Raw genomic sequence first — 24,135 nt, 5'->3', positions numbered from 1 at the left:
GGGGAGATGGAGAGGAGAAGGGAGTTGAGGGAAATTGGAAGGGGAGGTGAACCATGAGAGACTATGGACTCTGAAAAACGATCTGAGAATTTTGAAGGGGTGGGGGGTGGGGGGTTGGGGGCACCAGGTGGTGGGTATTGTAGAGGGCACGGATTGCATGGAGCACTGGGTGTGGTGCAAAAATAATGAATACTGTTATGCTGAAAAAAATAAAAAAATTAAAAAAAAAAAAAAAAACATCTCTGGTTCATAGTAGGCGTGTGTTCAGTACTTGTTGAATAAATGCAAAAATTATCCTGAATAATATACTCCAGGTTCTTGGGGCGCCTGGGTGGCTCAGTGGGTTAAGCCGCTGCCTTCAGCTCAGGTCATGATCCCAGGGTCCTGGGATCGAGTCCTGCATCGGGAATCTCTGCTCAGCAGGGAGCCTGCTTCCCTTCCTCTCTCTCTGCCTGCCTCTCTGCCTACTTGTGATCTCTGTCTGTTAAATAAATAAATAAAATCTTAAAAAAAAAAATATATATATATATATATATATATACTCCAGGTTCTTTAGGCCTTTTCAAAGCCTAGTGTATTTAGTTTAATTGTTATCTTTTTACACAACATCCCACATCACCTTTCTCCTTGGATTTCTTCTATTATTTTTATGTTAAAAGCTAGTTATAAATTAATATAGTACATTTATTTATGCTTCTTATTTATTTTATTCTATTTATTTTTTGAGGTTAGGTAGATTATTCAATTTTGACCCTACACATATTTAGTCAGGTATGTTACATAATAGTTGTTGATATATCTGACAAAACTTTGTATCATTGCTGTTGTATATGAATTGTCTTTATTAATTTTCCCACTTAATCAAGAGAGATATTTTCAGTTACTCAAAAAAGTATGGACTAAATATAATTACATTGAAAGATACTATATAGAATCATGTCAATTACATATGCCAAGTGGCTGAAAATATCAGTACATGGTTGTATGATATTAGACAAGTAATAAAAGGGAATTCTCGAAGCATGAAATATACTCTACTTATAGTAATGTTATATTTCTATTTATATTGTTTCATTAAGCAATTACGGGGTTTATTTGATGTCTGAAAAATTGTGGAGAACTTACATTTTTATTGTTTTTCTTCATTTGTGTAGCCATGGATCTTAAAGTGGGGATTGCAAGGTTAGGCTTCAAGTTTCTATGACTACTGATTAGGTATATGCTCAGTTAGGTTGTAAATGTATCAGTGCAGTTTGTTGGGTAGAAAGCTGGGCTTTTATTACATGTTCGTTGAATTATTAACAACAGTCAAGATTATTGATCAATTTCTGTATTCTCTTATTTTCCTTAATTACCATTTAGGTTTTTATTTCCTATGATTAATATTTTGGCTTAAAAACAACTCTTGATTCTCACTTTTATATCCATATCAACCAACAAACATCTTGAGTGATTATAATGGGTTGTTCACTATGTAGGTGCTGTCCTTTTAAGAAATCACAGCTTAAATAGGGAGGATAATAAAATAACTGAACCAATAAAACAATAGAAAATCACCATAATCGAATGCTAAATTGCATGGCAAAAGTTACAGATACTATGAGAGTTCAGAAAAGTGATTTCTCTGTCAGTGTGCATAAGCTGAGAAGAGCTTCACAGAACAGGGGAGACAATGTGACATTAAGTGCAAGTATACAGAGGAAACTGAAATAAGGAGAGATCCTAGAATTAACTCTATGTTCTCCAGTCTTAGAAAGCTATCTTTTTTTCAAGATTTTCATTTCAGGTTTTAACACCCAGCATTGAATTTCGTAGTTGAATATAAAGTATTTTTAGGAGTCACAGTCATAATATTCTGTCAGTTGGAAATGCCAAGAAAATCAGTATTCTATTATTAAACTATTCATACAATGTTTTGGGGGAGTTTGATTGCCTTACTTTCCTCTAAGCATTGGGATAATTAGGTCATCTTGTTAAAGTATTATAAAGTCAGATTTGCACAATGACCAGGAATGTTTACCAGGGCCTAAACTTTTGCCTTTATTTGTAAAAAGAAGTCTTGATGTTTTATAAATGTCAACAGAAAATTGGCTCCATTCATGATGCCTTTACGTCTTGGTACTTCTGCCAATTGATCCTTTTTCCAGGTCTTTTTCCAGGAATTTCTAAACATTTGATCAAGTGCTCCATGAAGACTTTCCACTTTTGTCATTCCAAGACTTTTTTTTTTTTTTTTCATTCCTAGACTTTGGTCACATACAGGCTTCCTAAGATTTCATAGAATCATTCTATATGAAATTAGTAAAGACCACTAATTCTCAGAGATCTCATTGGTTTTCCCTTAGTTATAGATTTCCATGGTGAGTCATGCTGGGTTACTAAAGGTTAAACAAGTTCCTTTGCTGGATTTTTCCCAGATTTCATTATGCTAAAGTATATGTAGATCCCTAGTGATAGAAATATTATGCTGCATCTATTATTTAATCATAAAATATCTATTAATTCTTATCAGGACAAGTATTCTGTGGGACACAGTGAGGAGAATGCTAATTTAAGCCAAACGCCTGAATCCCCTTCCGTTTTCTAGAAGGAAAATTAGAAGCCCAGAGAAGTTACATGCCTTGTTCTGGATCACCCGAGTGGTCACTGGCACAATAAACATCTACAGACTCTCCTATCTGAAACTACATTATGATGAAAATAAAGGAGGCTTTAAAGTGTAGCAGGAGCACAACAGAAGGCACATGGAAGAGGAGTGATGGAGGAAATGGGGGGGAGGAGTTGCAGCTGCAATGTGGGGTCTGCTTAGCAAAATCAACATGGGCTCCTGATTCAGATGGATAATGGAAGGCAGCAGCAAAACGTTAGGCAAGAAACAGAAGACCAACTGAGGTACTGGCACAAAATAATTTACTTTCCAAACACTGCATATGAAAAGAATAACACCTAGATATTTACAGGCAAATGATTAGTAATAATTCAAATAAACACATATTTAAAAAATATATTTCTGACAAAAATATAAGCAATCAACTAAAACTAATACTACACTGTGTGTTAGCTAACTGGAATTTAAATATAAAGAAAATAGGCAGTTACTACATGACACTTTGGCCAGAGTGGGTATGTGTGCTGTAAATTAAAACCTCTGTATTCTAGTTGGGATTAGCTTCCCAGTCCTTGTTCCTAAACCTTTCTTGGCAGTCAACAACCCCCACCGAGATACTGACAGATCCTAGCAGTCTATTGCCTCATTCTTAAATATGGATGAATTTTAAAAATCTATGAAATATTTGAAGAAAAAATAAAGGTTAAGGTAATCTGAAAACCAGCGCTAGGACAGACAGAGATAATTAAAAGAAGAGAAATAAACTTAAAAAAAAAAATCTCATGACCAGCAAAATTTGAGATGCTATTTTTTGGAGAAAAACCAGTATTAGAAATAATCCACATGAAATGTAGTATAACTAAATTATTTAATTCATTATATATGATCAGACAAGAAATACAAAATACTAAATAAAACTTTTTCAATAAAGGAAATGTAATCATACAGCACATTGCTTGACAGTATTTTAAACAATAATTATTAAGTCACAGGAATACACAGTTTGGCTTACTGAGTTTCTAATATTTAAAATCAACTAATGAACAGAGAGGTTCTAATTATGATTATGCAGCAGAGAATAAGTTATGTCCCTGATGTAAAATGATGACAGAAAAGATGTTTTTCCTAAAGTCTTAATTTTGTTAAGGGTATATAGCAATGGAATATCTGGACAGAGCTATAGCAGCATATTATTTAGATATCTGAAAATAGCTATCAGAAAAATGAAAAAAACACAGTTAACAGCAGCTCTTCAAGTGAGAGTAACAGAAGGTGAGCGGTGGAGAAGGAAACCATTGGCTTTTGGGCCTGTAGGACTTTAAATTATAGGATGTATTGCTTTAATAAGAATAATAAATCAAACTTAAAATAACATTTAGCAAATAGATTAAAATATGGATTATCTCTCAAAAGACTAACAAAAGTCTTAATATATTTTCCTTTTAGAGATTGAAATTGTTAAATTCATTTTCCTAATATTTCAAATTTAGTAAGTTTCATTATACTGTGAATTTTGATTGCAGACATTTCCCTGACTATCTTCATATCCTCAGCCTCTAGTAAGTACTTTCTATAGAACAGGTACTCAGATGTTGGTACTTCCCATAGAAACAAGCACTTAGATGTTGGTAATGCATCGGGAAGACATGATTAATTGAGATTACTTTAATATTCATTAAAAAATCTATTAACTGGGGACGCCTGGGTGGATCAGTTGGTTAAGCAGCTGCCTTCGGCTCAGGTCATGATCCCAGCGTCCTGGGATGGAGTCCCACATCGGGCTCCTTGCTCGGCAGGGAACCTCCTTCTCCCTCTGCCTCTGCCTGCCACTCTGTCTGCCTGTGCTCTCTCTCTCTCTTTCTCTCTGACAAATAAATAAACAAAATCTTTAAAAAAAATCTATTAACTGAATTAATAATAAAATAATTGGAGGATAGATGACAGAAGTGTGTACAATATTCTCTGTGAATTTCTTTCCTTGCAAATGGTCATATGAGCAATATAAACATTTATTCAGTCAAATATGTATTATTTCTGGATATGGATTCAAATCTTATATATTTTCTTTACTAAAGTCAGTCATTGTTAATTTTTTTTAAAGTTCAAAAGATAACTGAGCTTTCTATAGAAAATATGTGGAATTTTATGAGCTCTTATTCATGCAAGGTAAAAATATTATCTGAAGTTTACCTAAATCAATTATTAGCATTGATCTCTTATTTAGGGTAGAGACAGATGAGTGAGTGTATCAATAATGATTCCAAACAAGAATTCTTAAATATAACGAGGCTCCTCTCAGAAAATGTGGTTACTTTTATTTTTTGCATGCTTAATAATGCATGCTAATCGATATTTTTTGCAAGCTTCAGTAAGTGTAAATATATGCTTATTTATTTTATTTGTCCTTTTTTGGGGAATGCTTATATTATTCACAATTAATGCTGATCACTTATTTTCTTACTTGTGAATCCTGAATAGGAATGCTCATCTTCTTCCCAGGCCATTGTCTTTATATTATCTACTGTTAATGGTCAGGGCTTACTAAATTTTAAGCCATCCTTTATTATGATGTTTAGCAGATTTGCATATGTGAAATGCATTATAGATACTTCTGTCTTTTAATGTAAATACTGTATTTGCTCAGCATCCAACCAATAGAAGATATTTTAACATGTGAGATTAGGAAACAAGCAAAAACATCCTGTCAAAATTAAAGAGAAAAAGCATTATCTCACTAAGCCATCACACATAGGCAAGTGTTGTTTGATAGGATGTATATGCAAATAAAATCACTTGCTGCTGTTTTATTTTTCCTGGGGCCTGCTTGCTTGACTTGTAATTCTGTATCCCTGCCAGACGGTGACTTTCTGAAGGGAATTTCTGTCTCTTGTTTCATGGAAAGATTGAGGTAGCAAAATAGTTTGTAATAAGAAAGAAGTCAACCTTTGCCCTGAACACAAAATAAACCTTCAGCTTACTTTCCAAAGCTCAGCAAAACTTGGGTACATTGTTTAAAAGTGTGTGTATAGGTGAAACTCCATAACTTTTAACTCTGTCAGGGTCTGGAGACAATCAATGTGAAAAATGAGTAGAAAACCTATTCTAAAAGAAATTTTTAGCTCTTTAGGTGTAAGAATGAATACATGAACAGTGTCTGAACTCCTCTTTAGATTAAATAGATTCTTCCAATTTCTTCAGTATTTAATGAGACCAAAATAACTCAGAATTAATGCCAGCTTCTCCTTTCAACCCCAAGATCTATTGAAGAAATGTTACATTCTTTTAAATTTGTTTACTAAACAAACTTAAATTGAACTGAAATATTCACATCTATTCTTACTTAGCTACTATTAGAAAAATATGTCCAAAGGTAAAAGAATTATTTTATTATGATATAGAAATAATTTGCCATTTCTCAAATGTAGGTATCATGTAAGGAAATATGACATCTGAGCATAATAGCAAATGGGAGAAAAATAATATATATGGATTATATACTTATCACACACATAGAAATATATATAAGGTATAAAGACATATGGGATTAAAGTCTAAGTTAATGCTTAATTAAAGCTGAATAATCGAGTTATTTTTTAAACACAAAATTCCTCATCATTTGATATATTTTTTCCATGTATGTGACAGTGGTTTAACTTATTAAAAAATAGGTAAGTTTCTATAGTTAGAACTTTATATAGAAAGAGAAAGAAAAAAAAGCAATCACTGATTGGGAATGGAATGTCATAAGAAAAGTAGGGATATTTTAATGTACAGAAGTAGATCGTAGGTGGGACACCTGAGTGGCTCAGTGGGTTAAAGACTCTGCCTTTGGCTCAGGTCATGATCCCAGGGTCCTGGGATCAAGCCCCTCATCGGGCTCTCTGCTCAGTGGGGAGCCTGCTTCCTCCTCTCTCTCTGCCTGCCTCTCTGCCTACTTGTGATTTCTGTCTGTCAAATAAATAAATAAAATCCTTAAAAAAATAATAATAATAAAATTATAAAAAAGAAGTAGATCTTAGGAAGGAATAAAGAATGTAAATAGGTAAAAAATTAATATAATTTTCATTAATTCACAGATTTTTTAAAAATTTTAAGCGAATTTCTAATTACTAAGTTCTGATTTTTTCTGTGTCATTTCTAAAGTTTCATGTATAAAATCTTGTATATTCTCATTTGGAGCTGACTTCTTTCACTCACTGTAGTTGTAGATACATCCATTTTTTTGCATGATTAGTTTGTTCATTTTTATTGCTTAGTAGTTTTCTATATTATGATTGAATTGTACTATGTCCATTTACATGCTGATACTTATAAGAGTTTGAGTGGGATTTATATTATTTATTCTTAGCAGTGTTTACAGAACTCATAAAGGTATGGGGTTTTTGTTTTCTTTACATGCAGTTTTCCATTACAAAATCAATATTGGTGATAAATTATACAGCCATTAGATTTTTTAATTTTATTTTTGAGTTAGTTTTGGTAATTTATGTCTTGTGAGTAGTTTGTCAGCTTCCTATAGATTGCTGAATCTATTGACATTAATTGTTTATTACAGTCTTTCATTATCTTGGTAATGTCTATTGGATCTATAAATCTCTCCTTTTATTTTTGATATTAGTAAGTTGTGTCTTGTTTTTTTTCTTGATGATCCTAAATGCAGATATATAAATATTTTTAATATTTTCAGAGAACTACATTTTGGTTTTAATGATTTTTTTTTAATTTAATAATTTTTTTTGGTTTTAATGATTTTTTCAGAGAACTACATTTTGGTTTTAATGATTTTTTTTTTCTTTGTGTTTTCTGTTTTCTCTTATTTTAATTTTTTTCTCCTTCTTATTTGGATTTAATTAGCTTATATTCTAGCAAGAAGTTAGAAAAGCAATGGATTTTTAAATTATTGATTTTAAATCTTTCTTATTTTCTGATAGGAGTATCTAAAACAAAATATGTAACTCTAAACACGGTTGTAACTGCCTCCACAGACTTTGATATGTTGGGTTTTAATTTAACTCAGTTCAAGATATTTTCTAATTATGGGGCGCCTGGGTGGCTCGGTGGGTTAGGCCGCTGCCTTCGGCTCAGGTCATGATCCCAGGTCCTGGGTTCGAGCCCCACATTGGGCTTTCTGCTCAGCAGGGAGCCTGCTTCCTCCTCTCTCTCTGCCTGCCTCTCTGCTTACTTGTGATTTCTCTCTGTCAAATAAATAAATAAAATCTTAAAAAAAAAAAAAAAAAAATAAATAAATAAATAAATAAAATAAAAAAAAGATATTTTCTAATTAACCATGTGATTTCTTCCTTGATCTATGATTTATTTAGTTTTCTGTTCAAATTTTAAAATATTTGCAATTTTCAAAATGTCTTTCTGTAACTAACTTCTGACTTAATCTTGTAGTCTGAGCAGATTCTCTATATATACAATTGAATATTTTTGGAATTATCAAGACTTTTCAATTTTGTTAAAAGGTCTGTGTTCACTTAGGAAGAATGTGTATTACACTGTCATTGGATGGGTATATTAGTTTCTTAGGGTAGTTGTAATAAATTGCCACAAACTGGGTGACAAAGCAACAGATTCATTTTCTCACTATTCAGGAGATCAGAACTCTACAACCAATTGTTGACAGGATTTGTTCTTTATGGAGAGGCTCTGAGGGAGAATCCATTCCATGACCCTCTTCTAGTCAAAAACTAGACCACCAAAACTAAACCACCAAAAGTGCTTGCCAGCACTCTTTGGAATTCTTTGGCTTGTAGAAGCATCTCTGCATCTCATGGCTCTGTCTTTGTATCATCTCATTCTCTGTGTCTTCTCCTTTACAGTCTTTATAAGAACAGTGTCATTGGATTTAGGCTCTCCCCTGATCCAGGATGATATCAACTCAAAATCCTTATCTTCATTACATTTGCAGAAGCTCTTATTCCAAATAATTTTACATTTTGAGGTTCTAAGTGGACACGGATTTTGCGGTGGGGGGGCGGGCATTATACCACCTACTGTACTGGGTAGGTGTTTCATAAAGGCAAGTTAGGTTCAGTTGGTGGATGCTATATTTCATTGTTTTCTCTCCCTTTACTTAATCTTGTCTACTTAATTTTATCAGTATTAAGCTATTGAAAGGAGGATTAATATCTCCAACCACAATTATAGATTTAATTCTTCTGTCAGTTCTTTCAGTTTTGCTTCAGGCGTTTTGAACATTTAGGACTATAATGTCTTCTGCATGAATTGATCCTGTTTTCATTGGAAGAGCCCTCTCTATTCCTGGTATTACTCCTTGTCTTAAAGTCTATTTTCTGATATTTATTTCACCACTCAGATTTCTTTTGATTAGTATGTGCATAGCATTTCTTTTTATTATTTTACTTTTGACTCCTCTTTGTCTTCTTCATTTAAGATGTATCTCTTTTTAATTAGCAATAATCGCGCCTCAGATAAACCTCATTGGCTACGATACTGCCACTGCGCAAAGCTAAGATGTATCTCTTTTTAGATGGCAGAGGGTTCTGTCTTGTCTTTATCAGACCTTACAAGATCTACCTTTCAATTGATGTATTTAGATTATTTACTTTTCCATCTTAGTCTTTGTTTTCTGTTTGTCTCATTTATTATTTAGTTCTTATTTCCTCTTTGTCTTCATTCATTACTTCTGTATTTCTGGATCTCTCTGGTGTTTTCCCCCCAGATGTTTATGGGTTATGTTTGTTAATTTGTTTGCTTGTTTTTAACATCCTGTATTTTTTTTAATTGGTATATTGCCATTGTGTACTTTATATTGTTGAATGTATGGTTTGTTGTTTTCCTTTAATGAGTTTTAGACTTTGTTTTTGTATTTAGTTTGTTATTTGTGGGTAAAGTTGATCCCTTTAACATTTTTTAAGCTATTAAAAGATGGTGATCTGTTATAACCTTTACACTGGACTAATTTAGTCCCACAGTTAAGGCATGGCCTTCCTGTGGATTCAGCTGCAGTCATCTTGTGTTCAGTGAGGTTTCTTAATGCTGGCTAGTGAGAATTTGGACACTCATCGGCTTTTAGTGTGTTCTGCTAATTATTCAACTTATAGCTCTCCTACAATTGTTCTTTCCTTGAAAGTTGCAAGAGCAACTTCATTCAGCATAATGGAATTTTACTTTACATATGTACAGATTGATGCTGATGAAAGGTTCAAGAAGGCTCCTATGCATATCATAGATGTCTTTCCCTGAAGGAGCCTCCTTTGCAGTATACAGCCCTATAAATTCTACACTTTGAGTGTTATGGTCTTTAATATTTAAATATTTTCCTTTCTCCCCATACCTTCTGCCAGTTATTCTCTTCATTACCAGCTGATGGCTTTGTTTTTTAGATTATTGAGAAAATTTGAACAATAAAAAGTTAACTTTAGTAAGCTTTTATCACCACAATTATCTATTCTCAGGCATCGAAGGATATACCCACTATCTTCCCTATTATTACCTTGAACAAATGGTCAGTGCTATTCACAATGATTTATGCCTGCACATGTGTAGTAGGAGTCATCTACTTTCACCTGTTCAAGGACATTGCTCCATTAATTCTTCCATCTTTCCCTCAGTTCAACAGTGCCTCTTCCCTCCAAGCATACAAATATCCTACATTTATTAAAAAGCAACCCATGCTTCTCTCATCAGCCCCAATATGTCTCCAGCAATTGCGCCCATTTCTCTGCTTCTCTGTGGAGGTAAATTTGTGAAAGGTTAATCTATATTCTCATCTACTTCCTCCTCTCTCATTTTCCTTTGAATTTAGTCTAATCAAACTTTTGTATTTACCATCCCATTGAAACAGTTTTTGCCAAGTCACCGGTAACCTCAAATTGCCACAACAAATCTAATCCAGGCTAGTGTTGTCTAATCCCTGACCTCATGGTACTCATCAGTTATCAGAATTTGCAGTAAATAATTGATCAGCCTATTTTTTCTTGATATACTTCCTTTACTTGGCCCCCAAGGCATTATTCTGTAAACTTTTACTCTACCTTACCATCTGTTCCTACTGGGTCCTCTTTGCTGATCTCTTCTCTCCAGACTTTCACTCTTGGAAGTCTTGATGGCTTATTTCTTGGACTTCTTCCCTATATTTACTCTCTAAATTGTGTCACCCTATTTCATAGCTATAAATTCTATTTACAAGCTGATGGCTCCCAAATTTATATCTCAAAGCCAGACAACTCTCTAAGTTCCAGGCTTACTTGAAGCTGAGTATCCAAAATATTCATTTGGATGTATAATAAACATCTCATAATTAATATGTTTAAAACCAACGTCCTGATGTTGTTCCCAGGCCTCCTTCTCTCATCTTACCATCTCAAAAATTATAATTCAACACTCCTGGCTCCCAGGACCAGAAGCCTTCAAAGTAGCTTTGACTTTCCTCTTTTCCTCATTACCTACTCAATCCATCTATAAATTCTGATGGTTCTACGTACAGAGTACACCTCAAGTCTATTTCTTCTTCTCCTTGTGCTGTTACTACCATTCTGGACCAAGCTACCACAATTACTGCTAGCCCACTCAAATGGACCCTATCTGTTTCCATGCCCCTTTGTCTTATTCTTCCTTTGCTGCTATTTTCCACATTGTAACCAGAGATGCACCTTATAAACAAAGTCATCTTTCTGTTCTATCAGTCCAGTGTCTTCTCTCCTTATTCAGATTAAAAGCCCAATTTGGTATACTTGTTGCCTCTCATTCTTCTTAACTCTTGTTACTTCTCATTGATTTTGCCCCTCAATCAACAAACTTGCCTCCTTGGTGTTTATCAAACATATGCACCCCTTGGAGCACCTGATACTCAGGGACCCCTGAAGGAAGAAACTGAGGTAGATGGATAACATAACTCGGCTAATAAAATACCCTAAGTTTAAGGTGGAATAAGGACTAAAACCTAATCTCTTTCTATAGTTTTTTTTTTCCTCTAGAGAGCTAAAATTTAAATTTCAGTAGAAACATGTTGTGTATTGAGACAGACATGGGGTTTATTTTTTGACTTTCTCACTAATTCTACCTTGCAACCACTTTTTTTGATTTTTCAAATACTATCAGTATGGTTTTAGTATTTTCAGAAAAATTTCTTATGTAATCATGGATGCTATTGAAGATCTTTCAATAGATTTCTCTTGATTGTAGGGAGAAATTTTAAGTGTGCTAGTTTCTTATTAAAATAATCAGCAACAATAAAACAATCTGGCTATCTAAATTTTTACTCAGAAAACTACTCAAAAAGAAAACATGTGTAGATGATTAACCACATGGGATTGAATTATAAAGAAACACATTCAACAGGACTAGTATAATTTTGGCACATAAGCTATGAGATGTTTTATTCTTTAACTTCTATAGAGAGTTAGCAGTGAAGTTCTGTCCATTTGGATGGTACCACAATTATTTCATTGAGCAGTTCTTCCTAATTCCATATCACCAGCTGAAAAGAACAAATTGCATTTCAGTAAGAAGGAAATAGCTACACTCTTCCTCAATTCTGCCATAATTCAATTTCCTCTGCTGGATGCTCCAGTCCACTCCTGACTGATGGTAGGCAGCAGCATATGGCAATACTGAGAGAATTTATAAAATAACTCTGCTAATGGTAACAAACAAATAAACAATCAGGAAGACTCAACAGTCAGGGAGAATTGATAAAGCTGGCAAATGCTTGGTTAATAGAGCTTCTCACAGTGAACAAAGCCAAGTGTCTGTACACCTCTTGGTTGAGCTTTCTCTCTTCAGCCAGAGCATATTAATTTCTAGGGCTGCACTGACTTGAATATGGTTAGAAATAGAAGTATTTGTTATGAAGGCCTCCATATTTCTTGTGCTCTGAGTGATTTCCCAAAAGTCGAACTTCCAAAAACCAAACAAGTAGACTGTGATAATCTTTGCAGAATGCAAAATCTAATTCTTTCTTCCCTTTTTTTTTTAAAGATTTTATTTATTTATTATATATAGAGAGAAAGCAAGAGTACGCTCTCTGCCTAGAGGGAAGTCTGACATGGGGCTCAATCCCAGGACCCTGAGATCATGACCTGAGCTGGAGACAGCCACCTTAACTGACTGAGCCACCCAGGCACCCTAATTATTTCTTATGGCAATACAACCAACAAACAACAACAACAACAACAACAAAAAACATACGAACCTTGCTAAAATACGTAGAGATGGAATGACTAGAATGTACCTTCTATATCTTATTCACATTGTATCATTTTAAACTAATGGTTTGATGTACAGTAAAAATAAGTGTATGTTTTGAAAATTAATTTGCTTATATCAAACCAGTTGCTAAGTCCCTTTCTGTCTCTTTTAGTGACAAGTACTCCTTTAACAATTCTTTTTCAATTTCTGTTATAATACTTAATAAAAAGATTAGAATTTTCCTAATCAAAAAAAAATACAAGAAAGCAAAGGAAAAAACCATTATTTTAGAAGAACAGATTTTTCTCCTTTGCTTATATGCCTTCACTTTTAACTTTGTCTAATTCCTCTAGACTTTACAGGTTAAGGAAACTGCTTTTCTTTTTGTTCCAAATTAGAATTTTCAGCCCAAATACACCATGTAGGTCTATTTCCTTTTCTAAATTGTGATGCTTATTCTCATGTGGTTCTTTGCAATTTGGAATTGTTTCTTCTGTTTTTTTTTTCAGGGTTTTTTTGTTTGTTTGTTTCTTTGTTTTTTTTGTTTTTGTTTTTGTTTTTTTTTTTTTAGTTTTTAATGTAGTTTGAGTCTCTTCAAAATTATCAGAGTTTCAGATTTTATACTTTGGTGACTATCCTCATGCTCTTTTTTGTTTGTAAGATATAAACTTTCCTCTTCCTTATCAGTTGTTCCCAAACTTAGCTTCCAATGCTGGTCACCCAGGGGAATTTAAAACAACAACAACCACCACAAACTAAAATTGAATTCTAGATAAGTAGTAGTGGGCTTTAGACAGTGAACATTGGAGACTTTGAGCCTGAAGTCCAGATAACAGCATTTATTTTGAAGTCTATAGGTGATTCAAGGGTTAAAGCACAGCTAGGGTTAAAACCCCTGACTGGGAGGTTGCAGCTGGAGATTAACATCCCTTTCAGTGTCCCTGATGAGGAATCTTCAGAGTTTGTGTCTTTTTAAGCTTCTCCCAATAAAAGACATAAAACCCAATGCTTCCTGGCTTTCAGCTTGGACTTCAAGTTAGTTTTTCCCCAATTCCCTTGCAGCTAGGGAGGGGTGTGTTAAGGAAAACAGAGAAATTCACCAGCATTCAAAGGGATTCTTGGACAAATGTTCCAGAGGTTTGGTTTTAGCTCATCTGGAGCTTTGAGCTGAGCAATTTGAAGCTTGGAAGGTATTTAATCCTGGGGGGCATTCCATCTGCATTATCTCCTTTATAAATCATACTTTAGACTCCTCCATTCAACAACATTCTCCTGTACTCTTATCTTCATATTGACTTGTATTTCATTATCACCAGGATAAACTGTAAGGCTGTTTTGAGGTGAGAAAGACCTGTTTGTGATTTTTTTTTTCTTTTCTGAAATGCACTTTCTAATATTGTAGAAGAGATAGCAGTACCTATTTCCTGGATTGCTTCAAGGACTTAACAAAGCAATGCATGTGAGGTGCTTGGTCTCCACTTTAATACCTAAAGACTACTATCCTTTCTGATCTGCATACTCATGCATCCCCAAGAATGCATCCCCAAGGAGGTCCTTTGTTAATTAACTTCCCCAACCTTTCGTTCCCCCCCATAGGCTCTTCATAGTCCCAGCTGCCACTAAATCGAATTCTTCTCTGAAATTGCAGTATCCCTGTGGTCTTCCTAAGTGGAGATATTCAAGTTCCCACGTCTTCTCTATTATTTTTATATTACATCTCCTTGAATAACTATATTAGCATATTAGAAAGTTTATATACTACAAAACAATGCAACTGAAATTGCTAAACATGGATTGACCACTTACTCTTTCTCTGGGTACTGTTCTATGGAAAGAGATGTTGCTTGCAGTCTAGAAATTGGCCCACGGCCTGAAGTGCTGGAAATGGTCAGCACTCAGATGCAGCTGGTGGTTCCAGTGTTACTGATTATATTCTGCCTAAAACCTAAACATGCTTCTGTTCCACGTCTAGGTTTAAGTGGATTTCCTAGCCAGCCAGATAAACCCTTACTGATACTGAGGATTTATGGACTAATAGGATTTACCACTTACCCCAAATTAAAACAAACAAACACACACAACTGATTCATTCTCAGATCAATAAAGCTCTTATGGGTTGAAAAGGCATGTTTTACCTCATGATATATCCACGCAGAAAGGTGGGCCAAAGGACAGCTAAGGATGCTCAGGGCACATCTTTTCTCTAGGAAGTAATTCTGCAGTGAAGAGAAAAGCTGACTGTACACTGAGTCAGAAACCTTACGGTTAGGTTTGGTATGTACATTACCTGACTATGAGGACTTGAGTCAGTTAACGCCCGAGGCTAGACAGTGCTCACCTGTAAGCATTCATGTAATGTGTGCCTTGTGCCCGAAATACCATTAAACACTAGAAAGAATAGATACAAGCTTAAGGACTTTATAATTTAACTGGAAGGAGATCTTCAGACATGACAAAGGACAAAATAAAATGGCATATTTTCATTCTACTTTTTTGGTTACAGACTAAGTATTATTGAAAATCTAGGAAGAGAGCAAAATCGTGGCTAGCAGCTGTAGGCAGAGACGACCCACAGATCACTACAAAAGATGTTGGGAGGATTAAATTGAACAAAGGGTTGCTATGGACTTTAAAGTGTAGATGTTCAAAATGAAGTGTGAGATATTTGTGTAAAGGTAGTTATGTAAGGAGGGCACATATTACATGGAGCACTGGGTGTGGTGCATAAACAGTGAATCTTGGAACACTGAAAAAATAAAATTAAATCAAAGAAAAAATAAAGGTAGTTATGTGATTAAATGCTGCTATTTGATGAAACCAGAAATTTATTGCTGAGATTTTTATGTTCAATCCACAGTTATTTCCTTTGAATTGAAAATATGTAAAAGTAAATTCACCAGTGATTTAGCCTGAGTTTTGTTATCTGGTATAATCACCTAGAAAGCAGGTGGCCTTTATGGAGCTTTATGGCTTCTTCCGGTGTTATATGATGTGCTTTTTCACTGCCTGTTGCCACCAATCCATTCAGATGTTATTTCTTTGGTATAAAAACTTTTATCTTTCCCATTAAACAGCAAAGGTCACTTGACAACAAAATTTTGGACAATGCCCAAATACAGTTCTGGGCAAATTACCAACATTATGGGCAAGGTACTGAGGGTCTGTAGATCCTCCATAAATGGTCAAAGTCAGATCCGTGATGGAACTGATGATAGTTTGCATTTACATAGGATCTTCCAGGCTATCAATTCACAGACTGCGAACTTTGCCTGTCATGAAGGTGAAGAACACACCTGAAACACAGCAACCGTATGCCGGCACAGAGGGATTTGATAGACTGAAGTGTTACATTTAATTGAAAATATAGGCGAATGTTAAGTAAGAAGAGTGCAATTATGTGAGCTGGAAGAGTGCCAGGCCTCTTTCTCTGTCCTGGGGGCATTATGGACTCCCAAGAAATGACCAGATTGTCAGTGCTAAGGCTTACGTGTGAAGGACACCACAGGAGCGACTGGTCACTGGGGAGCATTATAAAGTGAGAGTGGGGATTTTATTTCTTGCAGTGAAATGGCCCTCATCTAGATGACAATACAGTCCTGGGTGGAGTGACCTAGAGAAAAGATCTTTGCATAAGCACTTTTTCTATTTTATCCTTTTGTTAGAAATCTCAGAACCGCATATGAATGTTGGCTTAAATTGTACAAAGTGAAGTAACCCCCAAATAAAAATAATATAATGGAAGATGAAGGACAGAATTCTGGAGTACTAACCACTTCAAATGAACTACACATATTGCCAACTCACTGCATATATTTTAAAGGCTAATTACTCAGGAGAGAAGATAGATAAGTTCACTCTATATTTTGGAGCTGAAGAAAATACATATGAAAGAGTCAGGGAAAAGAGTAAGGCTACAAAGAAATACTTTCATGTAGACCGTAATCCCACAGGCAGTTTTATTGTTAATATTTTTGTGGCATTTTCCCATTTTAACCTTTATTTTTACATATTAATGTTTCCTTTCTCAGCTCTTTGATATGGCAGCTTGACACGAGTTCACATGTTCTGAGTGAAAAATGATTGCACTGATGCAGTCTTGTATTTTATTTCCATTTCATTCATAAAAAAGCAATGGAAGCAACAAATGAACTGACTGGCAAGTGACTATGGTATGTCAAGAACCCTCTGCGAAGCCTAGGTACCTTTCTACTCTGCATGTTCCTTTTAAAATGGCCGTGTTGCATTGGGAGGCATTTTTGACTTATAGAAAGATCTTTACATTCTCAGGTATATGTTCAAGACAGAGCTTTTCCTCTCCCAACTTCTTGTCTTTATGCTAGAGCCCTGATCTGAGTCCTTCATCAACAGTCTTCTTATTTCTTACATATGCTTTATTGCTGTTGCAGCCCTAACCCCCATTTTGACTATATTTGGATGTAAGGTGTTTAGAAGGTCCATCAGGTTATATGAAGTCATAAGGGTGGGGTCCTAATTCAATAGGACAAGTGCATACTCAGAGGAACAGCCATGTAGGGGTAAAGAGGTCATCAGCGAGCCAGGAAGAGAGTTCTTGCTAGAAACTGATCCCTGCCAGAATCTTGATCGTGGACTTTCCAGCCTCCAGAATTATGAGAAAATAAATGTCTATTGTTTAAGCCACAGGCTGTGATATTGTGTTATGGCAGTTCGAGCAGACTAGGACACTTGTGTCACACATATTCCTTCCCCACCGTATCCTCAAGCCCACCTGTGGCCATTTACAAAATCAGAGATTGCATTGTTCTGGAAAATGGCTAATTAAAAGCAAAAATCTCAATCAAGATGTGAACTTGGAATTTTCACGGCAGTGTTTATTTACTTCTCAGCTGAACTTAAATGACCCACAAAACTTCCCAGCATTTTTCTGTGTATGGGGTCATAGGATTTCAGTGTTGGGAAAGAGATAACCCATACTGTGACAGAAATTGGGGTACATTGCATTATGCATCCTCCCCCAGAAGACTCCCTTCTGGATCTTGGCCTGTCTTGATGTGGGAGGCATATAGCCTACCTCTCTGTCCCCTCTTAACATCTTGCTTTGTCATTCACTTGTTTGATCAGTGAAACATGAGTGGAAGTCACAGCGTGCAGTTTTTAGCAGAAATTTTAATAGCCACTGTTGGTTTTGCCAGTTTTCTCATTCATTTCTCTATGGCAATTACAAGACATGTTTGAGAATTGGAGCTACATGATTCCAACTCCCAGCTATTGGGTTCCCCCCAGCTGCTCAGTCTCTCTGAGACTCTAGTCACTGCATATGAAAGAGGAGCCATTTCTGCTCTGCTCTGCTGAAATTATTAACACACAGAATCATGATCGTAATCAAATTATTTTTTTAAAACACTAAGTTGTGATTGGTAGTTGTGCATTGTAAATTTAGCCAAGTTTGCCTGTCAAAGAGTTTTTGTAAAAACCCTTTGTGCCTAATGTGAAGATGTGTCTTTCCTGGGAATTTTGCAATTGCAAAAATTGCAAAAAATATTGCAATCTTTGAGGTACTCCAAGGGCATATATATAGCTATTTCTTTAATGCGTTTTATTTTTTTACATAAAATGTTCATGAAAATTGGGTAATGTAAAGTGATTTTAAGCAGCAAATCAATCTTATCAACAGAGCACCAGACCTATAACAAACAAAAACAAAAACAAACAGAGCACCCGGCTCTGGGAAACCACAAGGCAACCTGCTTTGGAATATTTACATGATAACAAGTTAAACCTTGTAGGAGAACTTAAACCATCAGTACAGAGCCCTTCCTGTGATCTAGCACAAGGAGTCTAAAAGCAAAATGAAAAGCAAACAAAACCAGGAAAAATCAAACCAATCATTTTCAATATATTCATGTATACATTAAAATATAATACAGATCATCAGGGTGAGGGGTTCCGGGAGGGGATGAGCATGGGTTTGGGCACTGACAGCCCCTTCAGGGAGGAGACGCGGGTTTGGGAATGGGGTTAGGGATCTTAGTAGGATCCTTACCTAAGCCCTTCCCTCTGATGGCCTCCAACTACACCCCCACAGCTCACAAGCATGGATCAGTTGTTGTACATGGAGCTCATTTCCATGGTTTTCAATTGAAATATGCAGGTCTCAATTCCCCAGGGCGATGTGTCACCAGTAGCACAGCCCTGATGGAGGGTGGGTGGGTCAGTGGGCCCACAGTGTTTCTTCTCCCGAGTGTATACTACCTGTTCACCTGTCCTCCCACTCTGGCCCCATGAGTCACTCTAATTCAGTATCTTCTTTGGTTTTGTAAATAGCCCCAGTCTTATGCATGTACTTTTTAACATACTTGTTGGTTTTGTGTTTCACATTCTCTTTGTACTCTGGGTCCTCAGGTTCTTACAGTATTTCATCTCCTTTGTTCATAATATCCTAAGTCAGCTTGTGAGCAAGGTGTTTGAAGACTTCAGTTGTAATTCTTTCCATTTTGCAGTCAGGTTTCCAGTAAGGGTTCATGCCCTGGACAACAAACTGGAGCATCTCTTCTCTGAATACTTCTTCGCTTTTCTTAGCCAGCTCACTTCAAGTGTCTGCTTCTGCTGCCTTAGGCTTTTTTGAGGTCTTCCTTGGATTTTCATCATATGTCAGGGTTCTTAGGTCCATCTCAGCTTCATGCTCAAGGCTGGCATCCTCTCCTGGGCCTTCCCAAGTAGGAGGGTCCCACTGAGTCTGCCTTGTGATCTCATGGTAGTAATAAATCTTCCCTTTTGGATCTTGGCCTGTCTTCTAGTTGGGAGCTAAGACAACAGCTTTTTGGATTGAGAGGAGAGGGGGATGGCAGATCTAGATTATTTTTGCTACCATTTCAGGAGGTTGTAAGGGCCAAGGTCGCCATGTTGCAACTTGTAGTCATGGCTGCAATTTTCTGTACCATCGCTGCATGGGATGTGCATGAGCTGTGGAAATCTGTTGTTCCTGGGTGTACTGATGACTTGGCTGGGCATAACTGTACAGTTGGCGGAGCTGTCTGTGAGTAGGGTTGATGTCACACCATAGACAGTTGGATAAGTCTGTCCTTGGTAATATACGGTTGTCTGAGACTGCAGCAGGAGAGTACTGCTGCTGGATACCGACAGGCTATTGGTTTGAATCCCAGACCCCGGATTCTATCCCTGGACTGGGCCTGGGGCTGGCACTGGCAAAATGGTGATGCTGGAAGTCTTGGTGAACCTCATCATCATTTTGGGTCACATACTGTGAACTGGAAACTTCCCAGGGGCTGCCACATGCAGAAGGGCAGTGAGGGGTTCCATACAGAGTTCCACTAAGGGCTGAGAATGATCGTAAGGAGCATGAGAACACACAGGGTCCATGCTGGGTGTGGGGAGGAGGACCTTTCCAGCAATGTCCATTGCTAGGATCCATGCTGTGGCCTGCATGGGATAACCTGGTGAGTATCCAGCAAAAGGATGATGAAGGGCATTGTAGCCAAGATAGTCAGAGGGCAGTGGAGATGTTATTCCCAGGGTCTCCATCCGCTGCTGTTGTTTCTGAGCCTCCCTTGGAGCCACCTCTTGACCAAACAACATCCAGTGCTGCTCTCTAGAAAAGTGTATTGTGGTCTTTAATTCGTACTTTCTTTCTAGAAGTTGGTGCATCATCTCTGACATCTGGCCTTTTGATCCCACCCACAGGCAGAAGAAGGTGGTTAGAGGGAGCCCCTTCATCTCCTTTTCCCTCTTTTGAGTTTGCTTGTCTGGGTCTATCTCTTGACCTGTTAGGAGTCTTTGGGGTGGCTGTTGATTTCTGAAACCAACAGCATCCCTTCCTTTTCCAGTTTCTGTGTTCTCCTTCTCAGTTTGACTTTTCTTTGGAATTCAGCCTACCTCCTTTAGGTCTTTTCAACTACCCATGAGCTTGGTGGCCAAATCACTCCTACCTATAGTTTCATCTGTCTGTTCTTGGCTCCCCTGAGTCTCCACATCAGATAGCCTGCTCTTTGTCTTGGGATGATGTTTCCTCAGCAAGAGTTTCTTCCAGTTCCGTGCCCCTGCCCTCCTTGGCCATATTGCAGTGCCAACCTTGGCTTCAGATGTGGAAAGCTTACTGGGTTCCACGGCTATTTCACTGTCAACTTCAGATGCAGACACCTGTTGTGTCACTGTTGGTACCTCCTCTGCTTCATATACAGGGACTTTTTCTAACTAGATATAGGCTCACTTCTGATGTTAGTTTTCAACACGCAGGTTCTCAGAAAATGTAGATATTATAAGTTCATGGTTATGTACATTTTTCCACCAGAGACCTCTGTACCAGACACCTTTATAGACCTCAGCTGAAGCAGTTCCAATGTTAGCTGATGTGCAGATTGCAGGATTTTTTTTGTTTCTTTGTTTTAAACTGTTTTAGGTTACCAATTGGTAGAAATGAAAGTAGTCACTAAACTTGATAGTTGATTGATTCATTTTTAAAGCTTTTATTTATTTATTTATTTATTTATTTATTTATTTTATTTATTCTTTATTAATTCATTTGAGAGGGGAGAATGGGAGAAAGAGTGCATCGGGGAGAAGCAAAAGGAGAGGGATAAGCAGAATCCACACTAAGCGGAGAGGCTGATGCTGGGCTTGATCTCACAATCCTGAAATCATGACTTGAGCCCAAATCAAGAGTCACAGGCTTAACTGACTAAGCCACCCAGGTTCCTGGTTTTATGCCCGAGTTTTCGTGTCCGAGAGACCACCAAGGAGCCAAGCACTGATGCAATCGCACGAGGGTTTATTTGACAAGCTTAAGCTTGGGCCCAAGTATACCTGACACAGTGGAGTAGGGACTTGGACCCCTAACCAGATTACAGTCGGAGTTTTTAAAGGCATAGTAAGGGTGGACTCGGTGGTAGGTGAGGACAAAGGGGATTATGGATGATGTAAGTCTCCAAGGACTTCCAGAAGCAAGGTCTCCAGGACCTTGGGGGTCTAGCTATTGTTGGGAGAGAGGTTATTTATTACCAATAATAAAAAATCTTCTCATGAGACCCTTTAGATGTATATCAGTGGGCCATATGCTTGGGAATGATTCTCCACACTCTCTTGGAGGTTTAAAGATAAAGTTTCCTAAAGGAATTGTTAAAGTAGAATTACAGGATTCTGGTCGGACCTGTTGGGGTAGGGGGTCGGTCAGGCTAGGATTGTCCTTAGAAAAACCTCAAGGTGAGGGCAGTTAAGTCCCCAGGGGAGAGCCACTCTGTCTCAGGGGCTTGTCAGTAGGTAAGGAATTTTAATGATTTTCTTCTGCCTCTGTTTCCCGCATCAGCTAAACTTGAGGTGGGATGGCCTTAATTTTCTCGGCCTCCACACTGGATACTTGATTTATTAAAGAACCTTTGGCTGAAAAGCATTTTCTCTCAGAAATGGTTATTCTCTTGTCATTTAGCACTAAGTATTGCTGTTGAGAAATCTGGTTATGCTGCAGTTGGGCCTTTTTCTAAACCTGCACCCTGGCTTGGCTTCTTCCCCTTCACTGTTCTACTTCTGCCTTATCCTGTGCAATTTTTCTTGGGAGCCTACCCTTAGTAAATCACTTACACACACCTCCAGTTCTCAGGGTTTGCTTCCTGACATCACAGGTAGGACAGGTGGGGGAATCAAATGTTTTATCCTCCAAGAAATAGGCATTTCAAAGAAGGGTAAAAAGCCTTTGAGGTGCAGAGAGGTCACTAAGTAGGCCCTTGATTCTTGAGGTAATTCAAGTAGGGAAGGATAAGTGAGCATAAGAAGTTTCATTTGAGAAGGCCAAAGGTAGTGCCTTTTAAATAAAAAACACTGCAGTCTCTACTCTCCTTTCAGACATCTGCTTTTTTGGTGAAATTTTAGCTTCTACCATCTTATAAACACCAGTTGGACACCTTTTGTTCCTGTCTCAACTTCTGGATAGCCTTTGAATTCTGATAGGTTATTGTTAATAAGGTAAATATATTGCAAAGTCTAATCAAATTATTCAGTGTCTTGCTTTTTATTTATCAAATAAAAGATCACAAGCTTCAGATACAAGAAATTTATTGAAAAGCTTTCATGTGCATCTAAACACCTACTACTTCATTTTCCTCAGGACATTAATCTTTCTATTTATCATCTTTGCTTTTTCATATGTTCCGACCCTGGCACATTATCACAAATTCATAAGAGCACAATGAAAACGATACTTGCTTGTGCCTGTGCTGTGACAAATTGTTACCACCTCCCCAAAGAGGAAAACATGTAAAAGTTCCACTTTAAACCACGTTTTCAATAAGATTCTTCATTTGCTATTATCTCCCTTTCCGTCTCAGTGTTGGTAGTTGCCTATGGAGATACTATTCCCACTGTTCACCAAAGTTCCTGCTGTGCCTGAAAGCTAGTTCCTGACAGTTCACAGTCACCTCTGTGAGAAGAAACTAGGGCTCCCAAACTCAAAAATGCTTGCTCCAGAAGAAAAATTTTCATATGTTTTATTTCTACTGTCTTCCGACATTCCCATCGCTGATAAATTATAGAAAGAGGACAAACGAAGGATGAGTTTCATGATTAACATTTAGATGCTGGCGCTGACCTCCCACCTGGGATATATTTCCCACCTGACAGGTGGTCTATTCTGCTGAAGTACTACTGAGCTGGTGAACTTAAGCAAGAAATATGACCCACCTCTCAGACCTCAGAGCAGCAGGGTTCACGTAACCATCTGAAAATCTCATGTTGAAAATCTCTTCAGTAATATCTTTATTAACTGGCACCTCTGATCTGTCCACTTGGAAATTTCTGTGGTTGATGGAAAAGGAGATAATAGAACGAGTGCCTTGTTCCTCAAATCTTCTAGGAAAATCTCTCACCAGTGTCTGAAAGACTTCTAATGGGCTTTGATTATAAACTTAAGAAAACTATACTTACATCATGAAATAGCATATGTAGTCTTTCCTTAGATTAGAACCATTTTTAGTTTTAGTTTCCTTTGAGATTTGATAATAAATACATGTTAAGGCTTCTCATTATAAGAGAAACAGAGTTATTGGCAAATTTCCAGAGTATTAGGAAAAGTGAGAATCTCTTCTTTGTAATAATTACATATAACAGTAATTAATGGTCTGGGACTTGTGTGATTAAATAGATCTCATACCTAGATTTTTCTGTAAGTCAATACACCTGAGTATTTTCAGTTTCTAAACATATCTACTTTCTTAATTCATATCGACCCCATTTCTTTTTAAATTGTACCTCCAAGTATTTGAAGTTTTCCATAGCATATCTATTTTATCCTCTTTCTAACTCACAACAGAAGCCATGTCAAGGTAATTAACTTTGATAACCTATTTAGCATAAAGTTATTACAAGGGAACAAAGAGCATAAAAAC

At 36.8% G+C, this 24,135-nt stretch overlaps 2 pseudogenes; both read right to left on the bottom strand.

The window, feature by feature from the left end:
* Positions 1-8,998: 8,998 nt before the first annotated feature.
* Positions 8,999-9,085, bottom strand: LOC125101365 (uncharacterized; annotated as a pseudogene).
* A 9,946-nt stretch (positions 9,086-19,031) lies between these two features.
* LOC125101122 (histone-lysine N-methyltransferase SETD2-like) lies at positions 19,032-20,422 on the bottom strand (annotated as a pseudogene).
* Between the last annotated feature and the right edge of the window lie 3,713 nt (positions 20,423-24,135).

Source organism: Lutra lutra, chromosome 5, assembly GCF_902655055.1.
Source record: "Lutra lutra chromosome 5, mLutLut1.2, whole genome shotgun sequence".
Lineage (NCBI taxonomy): Eukaryota > Metazoa > Chordata > Mammalia > Carnivora > Mustelidae > Lutra > Lutra lutra.
This window is presented reverse-complemented; position numbering and strand designations above follow the sequence as displayed.